The sequence below is a fragment of the Marmota flaviventris genome, chromosome 9 (assembly GCF_047511675.1).
Source record: "Marmota flaviventris isolate mMarFla1 chromosome 9, mMarFla1.hap1, whole genome shotgun sequence".
Classification (NCBI taxonomy): Eukaryota; Metazoa; Chordata; class Mammalia; order Rodentia; family Sciuridae; genus Marmota; species Marmota flaviventris.
This window is the reverse complement of record NC_092506.1, coordinates 8,386,688-8,402,699: the sequence shown is the minus strand read 5'-3', so window position 1 is coordinate 8,402,699 and position 16,012 is coordinate 8,386,688. Positions and strand designations below refer to the sequence as shown.

At 64.0% G+C, this 16,012-nt stretch overlaps 2 protein-coding genes across 4 annotated transcripts in view; one reads left to right on the top strand and one right to left on the bottom strand.

Moving 5' to 3' along the window:
• The window catches only part of Macrod1 (mono-ADP ribosylhydrolase 1), a 137,714-nt gene that overhangs the window by 30,004 nt on the left and 91,698 nt on the right, over positions 1-16,012 (bottom strand). The gene's annotated exons all lie outside the window — the stretch shown is intronic.
• Positions 934-16,012, top strand: part of Flrt1 (fibronectin leucine rich transmembrane protein 1) — a 69,886-nt gene continuing 54,807 nt past the window's right edge. Inside the window, exon 1 of the mRNA XM_027944054.2 lies at positions 934-1,003. The gene's annotated coding sequence lies outside the window, so the exon portion shown is untranslated. The remainder of the gene's footprint in view (positions 1,004-16,012) is intronic.

The following is a 16,012-nucleotide window of genomic DNA, read 5'->3' as shown; positions in this document are numbered from 1 at the left end:
AGGAAGGAATGGGCCTGGCATCTGACCCAGGCTGCCCACTTTGCCAGCTGGGTGGGGCACTTCTCAGAGAGAACCCAGGGGTTCAGAGCACACGCAGGAAGGGGGAGCAGCAGGTGAGGGGGTTTGAGTGGGGAAGGGGAAGCAAACAGGGAGGAAGGGGTTACCTTGGCAGCAGAGTAGGCGGTGGGTACCTGTTTGTGAATGAATGCATGGGTGGACAGATGGATGAATGAATGAATGGATGAATGAGTGGGTGCAGAGGAGGGGTGCGGGGGGAGGCGGCGCGAGAACGAGAGAGAGAACCCCTCCTCTCCCCTGCCCCCCCCTGCGCTGGAGGCTGGCTTTGGGCGCCTCCCTCCCCCCACTCCCTAGGGGGGCCTGCTTCCCATCCTGCCCTCCCCCCGGTCATTTTAGCGGAGGGTAGGAGGAGGGAGACGCGGAGGCCGCTTCTCTCCGGCAGGGCCAGAGTCCCCGCGCGGCGGCGCAGCCTCCCGCGCCGGGTCCCGCCGGCCAGTGCGCAGCGCGGCGCCCCCGCCCCCGCCGCCTCCTCCCCGCCCGCCGCCTCCCCTTCTCCCTCCCTCCCCGCTCCGCGCCTGCACGCACGGCCCCGCCGCCGCCGCCGCCGCCGCGAGGGGAGAGGCGGCCGCACAGCCCGGTTCCCCGCGCCCTGCTCGCCAACGCCGCCGCCGCCGCTTGTGCGGGCGCCGCTGCTGCCCTCGCCCAGCCGAGCGCACTCGCCCGGGCACACGCACCCCGCCGGGGGGCGCAACCCCGCGCACTCCTCCCGCGGCTCCGCCGGGCGCCCGAGCCGGGCAGATGCGCCGCCGCGCGCCCCCCGCCCCGGGCCCGCCACCGTGCTCCGCCGCGCGCTGGGGGCTCCCCTCCCGAGCTCCCCGGGCGCCCTCCGGCTCCGGTTCCCGCCCGCTTCTTGGAATAACCCCGGAGGCTCCAGCCGTCGCCGCAAAGTTTCCCGAGGAGACCCGCCTCCCCGGCCGCTGCGCAGGTAAGGCTGGTTGCGCCGGGCGGGGGCCGGGGGCCGCGGGTCGGGACAAGGCGCCCGGGCGGACGGGGCGGGGGCCGCGGGTGCACCGAGGCGCAGCGGGATCGGGCTGCCGGGCTTTGCCCCGGAGCGGTGGGGGACGCGCAGTCTTTGGGATTTGGGGAGGGGGGCCCTGAGTCGAGAGCTACAGCCAAGCGCCGGTGGCGCTGGCCCCGCCGCGGGGAGGCGCGGGGTTCGCGGCCGGCGGCTCCACTCCCCAGAGCAGCGGCTGGGAAGGGCGGGGGCTCGACTGGAGCCGGGGACCGAGCCCTTGCTGCGCCCCCGAGAGGCAGTTTGCCCGCGGGGGGCTCCAGGCTGGGCAGATCGGTCCCAGCTCCTGCCCCGCACCCGGGAATCGGAGGGTGAGGGGCGCGCGGCGAGGGCAGCGGGCCGGCCCGGGCGCCGCGCTCCCGTCCCCACCAGCCGCGTGAGTCACGGTTAGAGCGAGGTTTTATTTTTAAAACGACTTCAAGGGGGGCACTGGCAGCCTCCAACTTCCCTCCCAGTGCGCGCTGTGGACTGTCAGCCCCGAGCCGGTGGGGGACTGGGGCTGTACACCTGGCGGCTAGAACAGTGGGACTTAGGGGCTGGGGGCGCAGCGGGGTGCCTCTCCCCCCAAGCTCTCAAGACCAGGAGACAACAGACCCGGCGCACGCCCCTCGGCGCGGGGAGGAGAGGCCCATGGGTGGAAGGCTGGGGAGCGTTGTTGCCCAGCTGCAGGGAACCGTGGCTGATCAGAGCTCTCCAAGGAGGAGAAAGTTGTGAAGCGGCGACATCAGGGAGCTGCCCCAGGCTTCCCGGTGGCCCCCGGAGGGCTTCAAGGCTCTCTGGAGTGTGTGACTTTGAGAGAATACAGCCCAGCTGGGGTGTGCCAGGCCCGGGAGGCCCAAGACAGAGCTCTGATGTGAATAAATAAAGCCAAGGCAGAGGAGGTGGGGGACGACTGGGTCCAAACCTGCCCCACCTTGCCCCTGCACCCTCAGGGAGGATGGAGACCAGCCCCACCCACATCCCCTCCCCTGGAGGCTTAGTGGGTGGGAGGAGGCTGCTTGCTGGGGACACTGGATGCTAGTGGTAGAGGGCTAGGAGCTGGGGCACACTCTCCCTGCCCAGTGGCAGTGGGGGAGGCTGCCATGCTCAGGGGCTCCAGGCTCAGGTTTCTGGAGTTGAAAGCCAACTGCGTTCCTTCCTGCCAGCCCCAGGAGGAGAGCGCAAACATCACCTGTCAGCTGGTGCTGGCTCCGTGGGCGACTGTTCAGGGCTTCCTCAGAAGGTTTAAAATGGAAATGGCCCAAGCTGCCAGGGCCAGTGCCTGGGAGGGGATGCTGCCCAGCTGGGTTGGCACTGAGGGTCCTGGGAGGTCTGAGGGGCAGGAACAGCTGAGGGGCTGTCACATCTGGCGGAAGGGTCAGCCAGCGCAGGTCTGAGAGCAAACAGCTTGTATGTGCAGTGAATGGCGTGGAGGGGCTAGGTGTGCGCCCCACCCTGAGTTCCCACACGGAACAATCACTCAAAAAATTCTCCCCCGCAGAGCTGAGGCCAGGAAGGCCAGGCCCCGGCCCGCGTGCCCAGGGCCGTGCGTCCTGGGCCGACTTCACCCAGACCTGGGTCTGTGTGTCCGTGCTTCACCACCTACTGGTTCCAAGTCCCTCCACTTCTCTGTGCCTCAGTTTCCCTTGGTAACTGGGCTGCTTGCACGCACCCGGGCCCCCAGTGGGGGTGGGGACTGCTGCGTAAACTGCAGCTGCATTTGTTCCATTTCCTTAATGGTCCTGCTCCGGGGCCTGAGTCCGAGGGGTCCTCAAGGACTGAGGGGACCTGTAAAGACCTTGGAAGTTGGGGGGGGGTCAGGTTCCCCTACCCAGTTGTGTGCTGTTGCTGGACTTCATTCAGTCTTACCCTGGCGCTACGCAGCAGTCCCCTCTGTGTCCCTGCTCCGGGGTCCTATGAGGCCTCCCAAGGAAGCCCCTGGGGGACCCGCCCAGCTTGTTTCCAAGACCTTGGAGGGGAGGGGGTGTGGCCACCCTATGTGTCACCTGCTGCCAAGGCTGCTGCCAAGGTGTTGGCCCAGAGGACTGCACACGGAGGCCTGCTGGCCAAGCCTGTGTCACCCTCTGGGCCACCCAGGCCTGCAGCTTCCCCAAGGGCCACTGTGCCCCTGCCTCCGTGGGAGGACACGACCGCTGTCCTGCCCTCTGAGGATGGGTGGGTGCCCCAGGCATGGGTGAGCAGGGAAGGACGGTGTACAGAAAACATGGGCAGATGGTGTGTGCACTCGGTTCAAAGTTAGCAAGAAAGGGACTGAAACCCCAGGTGGCCCTGGTATAGCAGGTGTCCAGGGACAGAGAGGCAGGCCTAGAGCTGGCTGACTGCCTGAAGAAGTCCAGTGTGGTGCCGTTGTCAAGAAGTGGCTACTCTGGTGCAGGGGGACAAGTCCCTGAGGCCAGCTGGGCAGCCACCTCTGCAAGGTCAGGTGGGACTAGGCAGTGGGAGAGGCAGGGAGCATGGTGCTGGCAGGGCAGGCAGATGGCCCCACTTGGGAGTTGGGGACCTCCTGGCAACCCCTCTCTAGCCAACCACATTGCCCCAGAGTCAGGGCTGGAAATTGGCCTCATCTCAGCAATGGGGCCTGTCTGGGACTATGCAAGAAGACTTGTGGCTGGGTGGGTTCTCTTGCCCCAGGATCTGAAAATGATGTCAATCAGTTGTCATCCCAGCCGATTGTGTTCCTGACACTCTGGGACACTGCCCCAGGGAAGGATTTCTCTGCCTGGCTGGCCTTCAGCAAGTGCCCAGACCTCCCTGGGCCTCAGTTTCCTCATCTGTCAAGTGGGGCACAGGAGGTGACTCATACAAGGTGTCTAGTACAGAGTTCATGCTTAGCCATAGGGGTCCCCTGTGGTCCTCCCCCCGGGTCCACTCTGGGCTGGCGCTTTCAGCTTCTCTAGGCCTTGGGCTAGTAAGGAGGACTTCGAGGCCCCTGCCCCAACTGTCAACACCTGTTCCCAGATGGGCTGTCACCCCTGCTGTCCCTAAGTGCAAGTGGGAGTGTCCAAGAGCAACAAGAGGGAGGGGGTCTTCACTTTAGGCCCCTTGGGGGCTGGAGTATGTGAGGGGTGTGGGCCAGAGCCTGTGTGTTCGCACACCAAAGAGCATGGCCCTGGCGGAGGGTCGGAGTGCCCCTGCGGGCAGCAATGGGGTGGGTAGGTGAGCCACCATCAGGGGACAGCACAGGGCGGGGGTGGGGAGCACTGGCTCAGGCCTCAGCCCTGTCTGCCGCCCTTGAGGCTCAACCCTGTGTGTGTCTATGGTGGGGCGTCCCCTCCCCAGAACCTGGGCTCTTCCACCCTGACACAAAATTCAGACCCCAGCCAGGGCACAGCATGGCTGCATTCTGTCCTCTGCTGTGGGGTGGTCACCCTAGGCAGGCTGAGGGCGGGGCAGGCAGGGAAAAGGACAGCGCCCCTGCAGTGTCCTCCTCACCCACAGCCGCCTGCAGTTCCCTAGCAGGAGCCCGAGGGCCGCCCAGCCCAGGCCTGCGTGGGCCTGCATTTGCCTGTTTACTGCCGCCCGCCCGCGGGCCCCCAGAGCCTGGTTGCTCCCTGGGGTCAGCAGCTCTGCAGATGATGTCAGGATTCCGGGGCCTCGACTTGCTTTGTGGAAGACATCTGCAGGACTCCCACGCGGGGCTGGTGTGGGCTGCCCCCACCCAGCACGGCACAGGCCAGTGGAGCCCGGGGAGGCTGCGGGCAGGCTGGGGCTGCACTTGGAGGGCCCTGTCTCTCCTGCCTTCACCCTTCCCTCCTTTCCTGCCTGCCACTCATTCACTCCGAGTACCAGCTTCTGCCAGGGACCCGGCACAGCGCTGGGCTCTGGGACACAAAATCAGCCCCCAGGGGGCGTGCGGACAAGCCGGGGCCTCGGGGCTTCCTGGGGAACAGGGTGTCTGAAGGTGAGCTGAGTTGGTGAGCAGGGACAGGCATGAGGGCATGGTGGACACAGGGACAGAGAGGCCGTGTGCAGACCTCTTGGTGGGCGTGGGGAGGGTCCTGGGCCTCTGGAGGCCCGTGGGGGCTATTGGCAGCTGGTCGCTGTCTCCCCAGGTTTCTGCTGGCCTGACCATCGCTATCTTGCAGGACACCCAGGCTGCCCACTCTGGCCCTGCCTCAAGCACCCTCTATCTAGTCCTCCAGGGTGGGCTCCCCAGGCCCAGCAGATGGTCCCCTGCTCCTGAGAGCCGTGTGTTCACCTGAACACGAGGCCGTCCCACTGTGTGATGGCGGCCAGGGGCCTTTTGGGCACACTTTGATGAGAGCAGTGGTCCTGGTGTGGAGGGGGTGTTCCTGATGAAGGGGGTTCCTGAGACCCTCCCCCAGCTCTGAATGTTCCTGGTTTGGGGAAGGGTTGTTGGACGGAGAAGGAAGGCTGGGGTGCCGGCCGAGAGAAGGCAGAGAAGGCTGTCTCTGGAAGCCACAGCGCCCGGCTGTACAGGCTCAGCTAACCACTAGGGGACACTGCCTCCCAGGCAGAGCGCAGAATCCAGGCATCCAGCACCGGGCTCCAGGTGTGGCTGCTGTGCCCTGGGGGAGCCCGGGAGGCGGGCGGCTGTGCCCTGCTGGGAGGGCTTGGTAGTGATTGAAGCCGGGACTGGGGGACTGGGGGACCGTGCCTGGGTCGCGGGGCTGGCCCCGCCCCTCCTCCCGCGCGGCTGTGAGAGCAGCTCCTGGCGGGGGTTTCACTCCCTTTCCCTCCTTCTGCCTGAATTAATCGTTGGCACCAGATTACAACAGATTTAGCAAACTGTAAAAAAAAAAAAAAAGAGAGAGAGGGAGAGAGAGAGAGGGAAGAGGGAGTGCAAGCTAGAGAGGAAGACAGAAAAGGCAGGGGACGGCTCGGAGCGATGGCGTTTTTCTACAGAGGCAAATTGCTCCTGGAGAACCTGTCCCCCGCCCCTCCGCTCCTCCACCCTTGGTGACGCCTGGGAAATGCTGCTCGAAAATGTCCTTAAGAATGCCGCTGGCGCCAGGGGCTTCTCCTGGGGGCCTGTGCCTAGGGCTGCCTGGTGGAGCTTCTGCCGGTGGGAGCCGGGGAGGCTGCGGGCTGCGGGGAGCCCGGGTGTGGAGGGCAGGTGTGGGTGGAGGACACCTGACCTGCTGGTTCCACAGACAGTGGGCCTGGGGAGGGGGCGGGAGGCAGGGATGGCAGAGGGCAGGGTCTCCGTCAGTCATGGCTGCAGCCCTGGGCCCGGTGCTGGGCCTGGCAGATTGAATGAGCGCGTGGAGGAAGGAGGGACCACCTCAGGGGCTGGTGTGTGGCAGCAGAGGGGCCAGCCTGCCCATTGCAACCTCTGGGGGCGGAATCTGCTGTCCTGGGTCCAGGATCCAATGTGGAGATCTGACCAGCAGCTGCCTGCTGGCTTTTCTGGAATGACCCTGACTTACAGTCCAGCTAGACCTGGGTTCAGAATCTGGCTGCTGGCAGGCGAGCATCCTTCCCCAGAGGCAGGGCGAGCTGCAGAGGCTCATGGGAGTTTAGCCAAGCTCCTGAAGGTGCCTGGTCCAGTAAGGCACTGGATGGGGTTCGGCATGGCCCCTGCCCAGGGTGAGGGCTCCCTCCCTCCCTCCCTCTTCTCTTCCGGGCAGCAGCCCAGGTGGGCCAGGCCTGAAGGGAGGCAGGAGTATGTGGTGCTCACGCCTGAGGCCTCCTCCCTCCCTCCCTGGAGCAGCACCGGGCTCTGGCACCGTGTGCCCACCCACCCCGCCTCCAGGAAGCAAGTGCCAAGAAGAGGCTTGAGTGGCCGGCCCTACCCAGTCCCAGGACCCCTGCCCTCTGTCACCACCCTGGGGAGGGGGTGGGTGCACAGGAATGAAGAGCCAGAGTGACACCCCCTCCCCAATCCCTGCTCAACTGAGAGGCCCCAAACAGCTGACCTCTGGCCCTGGGGAGGGGCAGTCAGCTGGGCATTGGGCAGGGCCACCAGGCTAGCAGAGGGGCTGGCTGGTGAGCAGAGGGCTCTGAGGAGGGCCAGGGAGTCTCTTCCTGCTCCCCCCTGAGGCTGCACCCCCCAAGACTGCACACCTGTTTCGGGGAGGCAGACCACACACTCCCCTCCCAGACCCGGTGGGGCGCTCTGGCCTGTTTCCTTACCACTGCTGGACAGGGGTTGAGCCACAGGGCCCCTGAGGGCCCAGCAACGCCACCCATGGCTCTGGGACTCAGCCCCAAGACTTCCCGGGTTTGGGCTAGGGAAAGGGGCTGGCCAGTGCCACGCCCCAGCTGCCAGGCGCTGCCAGCCTCTTCCAGGTGTGTCTTCCCACAGAGAAGGGTGACCAAGCACAGAGTGGTGACAGGCTTCGTCTAAGGCCGTGTGGGAGAGAGTGCCAGGCAGCAGGGCTGTGGGACCAGAGTGCTGGGCTCGGGTTCAAATCCTGCCTCTGCTGCGAATCAGCTTAGTGCCCCGGGGCCTCACTTTGCCTCTCGGTGCCTCGGTCCCCACACCTGTGAAATGGGAAGACAGAGCGCTCTTACAGGGGGAGCAGGAAGACGGTGTGTGACGGTGTCCATGGAAGGGCTTGGTAGGGGCTGACAGCAACTGAACTCAGCAGCAGGACGGACCCGAAGGACGCAGTGCTGGGCCCTGACCGTGCCCACTCCGTGCACCACCACCCTGTGCACGTGGGTGGCTCATCTGCTGAGCCGAGGAGGGCCCTGCAGGTGGCAGGTGGAGTGGGCGGGGAGGGGTCTCTAAGCTGCTCCACTGTAATGTAATGTCCTGGGATGGACTGGGCAGGAGGGAGCCACTGAGGGCGGGGGAGGGCGAGAGCGAGAAGGGCAAGGGCCGGGAAGTGAGAGTCGGGTCCCCTGGGCGGAGTCTGGCGGAACCCCACTGGGTCTGCTGGATACCTGCTATGTGGCAGACCCCAGGTCCAAGCTGGAGCCAGGACCAAGGTGTCACCGGACCTCAGCCCTGTGAGGGCAGCAGGGAGGCCCTGACAGCTGCGGTCACCGGGGTCGACTGGGCCCGCCATGTGCTTTCTGGAGCACTGAGCTGGGGAACCCACTGTGCGGAATCTGTGGGGCTTCATGACAACCCTGTTTCACAGAAGACTGAGGCTCAGACCAACCAAGTGATCACCCAGAGTCACACAGTCAGGATGTGGCGTCCCAGAGCACAGCCCCTAAGCACACAGCAGAAGTGGAGAGTCCTGGTCACAGTGGTGGTGGCAGGCACCAGCATTACCTGATTTTACTCCAGGACAACAATGTCCTGGGATAAATTGAGGCACAGAGTGGTGAAGTGACCTGTCCAAGGTCACACAGAGGAACGGACACGGCAGCCTCGTTCATTGCCTTGTTCCTGGTCCCAGGCTGTGCGGATGGGACGCAGAGGCACAGAGACGCAGGTAGCTGCCCGCGGCCACCGGGGCCTGAGCTTTGGTCTTTCTCTTGGGGGGGTCTTGTGCCTCCTGGGGCCCTTCCTGGGGCCACTGGGCTGTCTCATCTGGTCACCAAGCTTCATACCTCTCTGGCGCCCTGCTCCCTGGCACCATTTCCTGAGGCCCCACTGTGTGCTGGGCGTGGTGCTGCCATGTGGCGGGGAGGTGGCCTCGCAGGAGAGGTGCCAGTGCAGCCAGGCGGGGGGCATTCTTCCTGGAGGGGACTAGCCTTGGCGGACCTGCGTCCAGGACAGTGGGTCTGGCCTGTGGGGCTGAGGCAGAGCGGCCTCGTTGGTGGCGGGTGGCGTGTGCTGAGCATGCTGGCCCCGTGACGTCAGCAGGTGGCCCAGCTCCCGCTGCCCACTGGAGCCTGGGGAGGAGGAGGCGGGCGGGCGGCGCGGGGCCTGTGGTCACGGAGCCATCTCCATTAGGGCCCGTGAGCGCGAGGCTGCAGCTGGAATCCTATTAAAAGCTTTTTCATTGTTCCCTGCGACGCGGGCTCCGCCGGGACCTGGGCACGTTGATAATTTATTTGTGGAAGGGAAGGGGCGAGGCGCGGGGGAGGGACAGCGGGGAGGCCTGGCCAGGACGCTGCGGTGGGGGGTCCTCGATGCTCCACCGTCAGAGGCCCCTCAGCCCTGGGCGTGGGGACTCCAGGGAGCTTCACTCAGCCGCCCGGGCTCAGCCGGCGCGCACCAGGACAGAAGGGTGCTGCCCGGGCCTCTGGCTGCCCAGATTCTGTCTTGGACATGGAAGCCCCACCGCAGGCAGGGGACAGGGGAGTCACAACCTCGCTGGGTGCTGAGGTACACGCTCAAGAGGTTGCTCTGGGGCCTGCAGAGCAGAGGCAGGTAGAGAGCCCCAACCCTGCAGCTGGCCAGCTGCGTGGCCAGGGAAGTCCCTGCACCCAGAGAACAGGGGGACGCCTTGCCTCTCTGGGGGACGGGAAGGCTTTCTGCACTAACAATGATGATACGACCATTCGCCACGTGCCCGCATGGCTCCGCATGTCACATGTAGCATCTCACTTAATGTTAGATAACATCTATGAAACTGAGACACAGAGGTCAAGGTCACACAGCACCTAATGGCCAGGAGGGATCTGAACCTCAGCTTCTCTTAGTGTGGCTACTGCCTCCGGTGGGGGCTCCCAGAGACCTGGGCCTCCCGAGCCGGGGTCCCCTGGAGTAGCCTTGCTACCCCTCCATCCCCAGGGCCCTGCTTCCAACATGAGGAAGCCCCGGGAGAGGGACAGGGCTCCCTTCCCGCAGGGCGTTCTAGCGTCAAACTGGTTGTTAGTCTGGGATATGGCTCAGGGACCGAAGGCTTGCCGAGGTAGGGTCCAGGGTTCTAGTCCTGCCCCACCAAACCAGACCAAACCAGGCCAGACCAAACCAGACCCCAAATCCCAAACTCAGCTGTGGTGGCTCCGTGGGGCACTTGGGGCACAGGCGGCTGAGAAACAGACTCACAGAAGCAGCTGCACAGATGTGGGGTGCAGCCAGGCAGCTCTGGGTCCCTGAGGATCCCCTGTGCTGGGTGTCTGCAAGGGACAGTCCCAGGCTGTGTGCCTGACTTCCGGGGGTAGACAGGCTGGGGCAGGGGGCGGGACCCGTGGCTGTTTCTGCCCCAGTCTCTTTCACACACCCTGACCCGCGGGCCCCAAGCCCAGCTTCAGGACCACATGGACCACGTGGAAGCTTCCCCATCCCCTCCCCTCCCCGTCCTCCCGCCCAGACACGGCCTCACATTTTGAGAAATTCTAAGTTAATCGAGCCCCTCCCTGACTCTGAGACCTTCCGTTGCTCCCTAGTCCCTGAAAATTCAAGTCCAAGTCCTTGGGCCTGGCATTTCAGACCTTCCCAGCCTCACCTCCTGTCCCTTCCCAGCCTTCTCGGGTGCCATTCCCCAGGTAGGAAGGCCAGCCTCGGGACCTCTGTGTGCGTCCCACAAGCCTTTCCTGGGGAAGGAACCAGACTTCCTGCCCACACCCTCCCAGCCCACTCCCTGCCCCACCTCCCCACCTGTGTGGCTCCTCCCTCCCTCCCCTGAACCCGGGAGGCGCTGCTTACCGCAGCCTCCAATCTAAGATTCATCAATTCATCCAGCCGGGGCTCAGGCTCGAGGCTGGGGCGAGCTGATAAATGACTTTCTCCTACGCAGCCCTAGGAGTGGGTGGCCTCGGCCCATTTTATAAAGGAGGAACCTGAGACTCAGGGAGGTTCTGTCACCTGGCCAAGGTCACTCAGCAATCAGAGGCAGAGCTGGGGACAGAGCCAAGCTCTACCTCTGGAGCCCCACCCTGTGGTGTCACTTCACCCCAGCTGCTGTGGGGTGGTATGGGGGCAACTGTCCTGGTGTCCGCCCTTGCCACTGCCTGGCAGCAAGTGGGGTGCTAAATGTGGGCCTCATCCTATCTTTACCATGGCCCTGAGGTAGCTGGAGGCTCTTGGGTGGGCCATACTGGGGATTGAACTTGGGGTCCTTTACAACTAAGCTACATCCCCAGCCCCTTTTATTTAGGCTCTTCTACCACCAAACTATGCCCCCCGGCGTCCTCCCCCAGTGCTGCTTTTAGAGATGTTTTATCTTAAGTTGTCGAGGCTGACCTTGAATGTGCAGTCCTCCTGCCTCGGCCTCCTAAGCTGCTGAGAGTACATGTGTGACCACTGTGCCCACTTTATAGATGAGGAGACTGAGGCTGGGAGAGGCAGAGCCTCAGATGGGGCTTTCCCGTGCCCCTGTGCCAGGCCTGCAGCTGCCCAGCCATAGTGGGGACCCTGGCCCATCCTGCCTACCTGAGGCCCATTCTGACACCCTCAGAGGAGGCTGAGGAGGCTGGTGAGGCAGCAAGCCCAGGAGCAGGGCTGGGCGTGGGCCCTGCCCCCATGCAGCTGCCTCCCTGGCCCAGTGGCCTCACAGACAGACGGGGCTTGTGAGAGCCGGGAGCCTCGGAGGAGAGCGCGGCTCCTGCCGGCAGCTGCTCAAAGGCCTCTTTGTGGCAAAAGGCTGGCCGTGGGCAGCTGCCCTGCCGGAGGTGCAGACAGCCCAGCCTTTGTGCCATCGTGCTGCCCCTGCCCTGACCTGGGGTCAGCAGGACAGAGGCCCTTGTCTGCAGGAGCCCTGGGGCGTCCTGCAAGGGGCTGCCCTGGACCCGCTGTGGGCTGGGATGGACCCAGGACCCCCGATGCCCACCACAGATCTGCCACGGAGGCCGAGGCCGAGGAGGGCCACAGAAGCCGAGCAGGGCAGTCAGTGGCAACAGCAGCAATGATAACAGGAAGACAGGGCTGCTGGCCTTTGGGGAGCTCTTCCTGTGTCTGCCCAAGAGCAGGTCAGGGGCTGCTCTGACTCCTCAGCTCTGAGGAGTGTGTCGGCCCATTTTAGAGATGAGGAAACCGAGGCTCTGCAAGGACATTCACCCCCATCACATAACTCCCAGGGTTCAGCCAAGTCCCCCAGAGCCCATTCTTCTTTTTAAGAGCTGGGCACTGGGGCACATGCCTTTATTTCATTTATTTATTTTTATGAGGTGCTGAGGATCGAACCCAGTACCTCACACGTGTGAGAGGAGCGCTCTGCCCCTGAGCCCAGCCCCAGCCCCCTCCAGAGCCCATTCTTAAGCACCAGAGCCACCCTGGTGCACAGAGCGAAAGCCGTCTCTGCCCTGTCCCCATAGAGTTCCCAGCCAGCTCACTGGACCCTTGCTGCAGTCTCATGGGAGGGGTCCCATCACCCCATGTTAAAGCCAAGGAAACTCAGAGGCGGGCCGGGGTGCCCAGTGCCAGGTCCGAGTGGGTGATGGGCAAATTGTGCAGGGACCCTTTGTGAGGGGGGGCTCCTTGCCTGCACCGTGCAGCTGAGGTGGCATGTTCACCAGGGTAGGGGACAGACGGGGAGAAGCGACGGAGCCTCAGGAAGAGACTTTGGGATTTGGGGACCAAGGCATGCCCACGGACTGTCCCACTCTTGGAAGGACCAACAGAAATCATCGTCAGGGAAACTGGCACAGAGCAGGGGTGGGGAGGGACGGCCCACGGTCCCCACCTCCTGGCTGGCCTGGCGGGGATGGGGTGGTGATGGCGGCTAAGCTCTGGCTCTCCACCTGCCCGCCTCACTCCATCCCACGGCCGCCCAGGGGGAGGTACTGGAAGCAGAGGCCCCTTCCCCGGGCTGCACTGACCTCTGGCACGGGTGCCCTGATGACTTGGGGTGGGGGTGCATGCTGGAGAGGGACAGGGGCTGGGGCAGACAGCCGGCTCGGTGGCCTCCTGCTGGGCAAGAGGGTGTGCTGTGGCCCAGCTGGCCTTTCATCCCAGCAGGATCAGTTTCCCCATCTGCGAAATGGGTGCTGAGCCTGTGTGGGTCCCCCGGGTGAAGCCTGGTCTGAAGACCCTGTTACGCTGAGGCTGGGACCTTGCTGAGCTGCTTCCCTCCTGTCTCCTTGGCCTCCTCCCCGAAGTCCCTTGCTCTGCCCTGGGAAGGCTGTGCCCCAGACCATGACCCACAGCCCTGGGGAGGAGGCCACGCCTCCCTCAAGCCCTGGTGGCCTGGGGATGACTCACAGCCCGCCCGCCCAGTCTGGATGCTGGGCTGTGAATAAGTAATGCCATTGATATAACAACGAGCAACCCTCAAGATGAGGCCTGTCCTGTCTTCCCCAGGTCCTCTCCAGAGGGCGGGGAGTCAGGCCCTTTGCACCAGCAGAGCCAGGTGCAGGTCCCAGCCCCTCCTCAACCTGGCAGCCCTGTCCTCTGCTCCCTTCCTGGACACAGCCAAGGAGATGGGTGAGGGCCAACGATCCCATTTCCCACTGGAAGGACCAGAGACCTAGAGAGACTGAAGAGCGAATCCAGGACTCCCCGAGGCCCAGCCTCCACCCTGCACACTTCAGCTGTGCTGGGCTCCCCCTGCCTCAGTCCCCGAGGGCCCTGGCCTAGGGGCCCTGAGAGCCCAGGCTGACCGCCCTGAGACCTGTGATCTGAGTGGGGCCTCCTGCGCCACAGCCTGGCCTCCTCCAAGCTCCAAGGTCTGGGCCTTACAGGCAGCTGAGCCGATGCTCCTGTGCGCGGCCCCGCCCTCCCCAGGATCTGTGCTGATTGAGTCTCCTGTCACAGGGCCGGACACTCTTGCGCTCCCGGGCGGCAGAGCTGTTGGCCTAGCAAGCTCACAGCTGTTGTTTTTTTTTTTTTTTTTTAATTTTTTTATTAGTTGCTCAAAACATTACAATGATCTTGACATATCATACATTTGATTCAAACGGGGTCCGTAATCTCAATCTTGCCAGGTGTACAGATTGCAGGATCACGTTGGTTATACAGCCACGTTTATACACAGGGCCATACTAGTGTCTATTGTATTGTGCTGCCCTTCCTCTCCCCCCCTCCCCTCAGGCTCACAGCTGTTTATGCAGAGATGAAGTCTGTCCAGGTGGACAGACGGCCATGGGCCTCATGCTGCAGTTCCACTGTGGGAGAGGACTGAGGGTAGGTGACGCAGGCACAGGCCCAGATGGTGCCCTGAGCTCTTGCAGCAGCTAAAGTTGGCCAACTCCTTCCCTCACGGCAGGGTCCTGTCCATCAGATGGCCTGGGAGTGGGCTCGGACCTTTAGGGATGCCCCCTGACTTCGGCACCCTGAACCCATGAACAGGTTCCCGAGGCGTCTGTCCACCTCTGTGGGTCTAGCTGGGCCCCCTTGGATATGGGGCCACCTGTCCCATCCTGAGGTCCTGTCTTTCCTCTCTAGGGGCTGTAAGGGACACCTGAGTGGACATTTCAAGGCCACCTGGTCCCTGGGCACCGTGGGGCATGTTTATGCCACCCCTGTCGGGTAAGTGCCTGTTCGAGTTGCGGCTGCTCACGCACCTGGCTGGTGTCTGTGGCGGCATCTGGGGGAGGAGGGAGCAAATCCCTTGGAGTGGCCCCAGGGCAGCAGTTGGCTGCAGACAAGCCCCCCAGAGCGTCCGTTCTAAAGCACTCACACTCAGTGCTGGGTCTCCCAGGGCGGCTGGGGGCTCAAATGAGCGTGGTCGGAAAGGAGCCCTTCTGAGCTGGGCCACTTTGTGCAAGGACCGGAGAGAACCGTTTCCTGAATGTGGGGGGCTAGATGCTGCTGTGGACAGGCTTTCCTTAGGGGCTGGGGGTGTGCAGAGCCTCCACCCCTCCCCACGCCCCTGCTGCTCCAAGAAGGGTTCACCTGGGACTGGAACCTGGAGTACTGAGTAACAAGTACTGAGTACCAAGTACTGAGTGCACACAGGGAGGGCCGTGGCTCCCTCTACAGCTGGGCCTGGAACCCCCTGTCCTGACTCCAGAGCTTCATGATCTCAGTGAGGCTGGTGGCCAAGGACCCTTTTCTCGGGGCCTGCGGTGCCTGTGCTGAGCCCACTGTTGCTCGGCTGAGCTCCCACCGCTCGGGCAGAGGTGGCCAGCCCGGGTCTCCCTCTCACACTGTCCCTCCCTCTTGGCCTGTTGACCTTTACTGGCTGCCACCTGCCTGCGCTGGGGTCTGATCACAGCAGCCAGGCCGTGCGGTATGCAGCAGAGTGTGACCAGGGATGCCGATCTCCCGCCAGCACACTGGCTGCCCGAGGGGTGTCTGGGCCCAGCCGGAGGGTCAGTGGTCCTAGGCTGGCACGGGCTGGGGGCCTGGGTCTCAGGTCAGACATGGGAGCTGAGGCCGAGCTCAGGCCTGGGGCGGGCATGCTGGGGGCTGGGGGGACGCTCTCCTAGTACAGCTTCATGCTCATTAGGAGGGAGTTCTGCTGGCTTTGAGGTTACCCTTTTAATTAAGCCAATTAATTAGTGTCTTTAATGAAGCAGATTAACCAGGCCGGGCTCTGTAAATGGGGGGCTGTCACAGCTCACACTTGCCTGCAGGGCTGGGTTTGAAATGGCTGCTAGGCCAGGCCTCCCTCCAGGGTGCTACGGCACTGGATTGGGCCAGGGACATCTGTGTCGTGCCAGGGAGTGTGGCCACAGGCCTGGGTGGGGGAGGCAAGGTGGGTCTGAGGCTGCAGGGAGAGTCCCCGACCCAGACACCTGGGCAGGAACAGGCCAGGGCGGGGCAGGAAGGAGGAAGGTGGGGACTCTGGCCTGGGCTCCCTGGGCTCTTCAGCGTGTGGCCTGGGCCTGGGGTTGCCCGTCTCCTTCTCTTGCCCTCCCTCCCTGAGGCTGCTGGGACCTGGCAGCTTCTAGCCCTGGGGGTGGGCAGAGCCTCTGGAGCCCCTCTCCTGCTCCCCCGCCTGCAGAGCGGGAAGGGGGTCTGCTCAAGGTCACCCAGGAGCTGTGGCAGGGCCGAGATGGGAGTCCTTGTCCCTGCGTTCCTCCCACGTCATCCTGCCCACCCACCTCTGCTGGCGCTCAGCTTCCCAGGGCGGTTACATGGTTATGGAGCGTTTCCTATGCGCCAGGCACCATGCCGAGCACTCCACGATCCTGAGATCTGCTGGATGCCACTCTCCAGCTTGGGAAGGGCTGGAGGGAAGGCCCTGGCCCTGGTGGCAGGAGGCAGCTGTCACCTGAGCCTGTGAATGG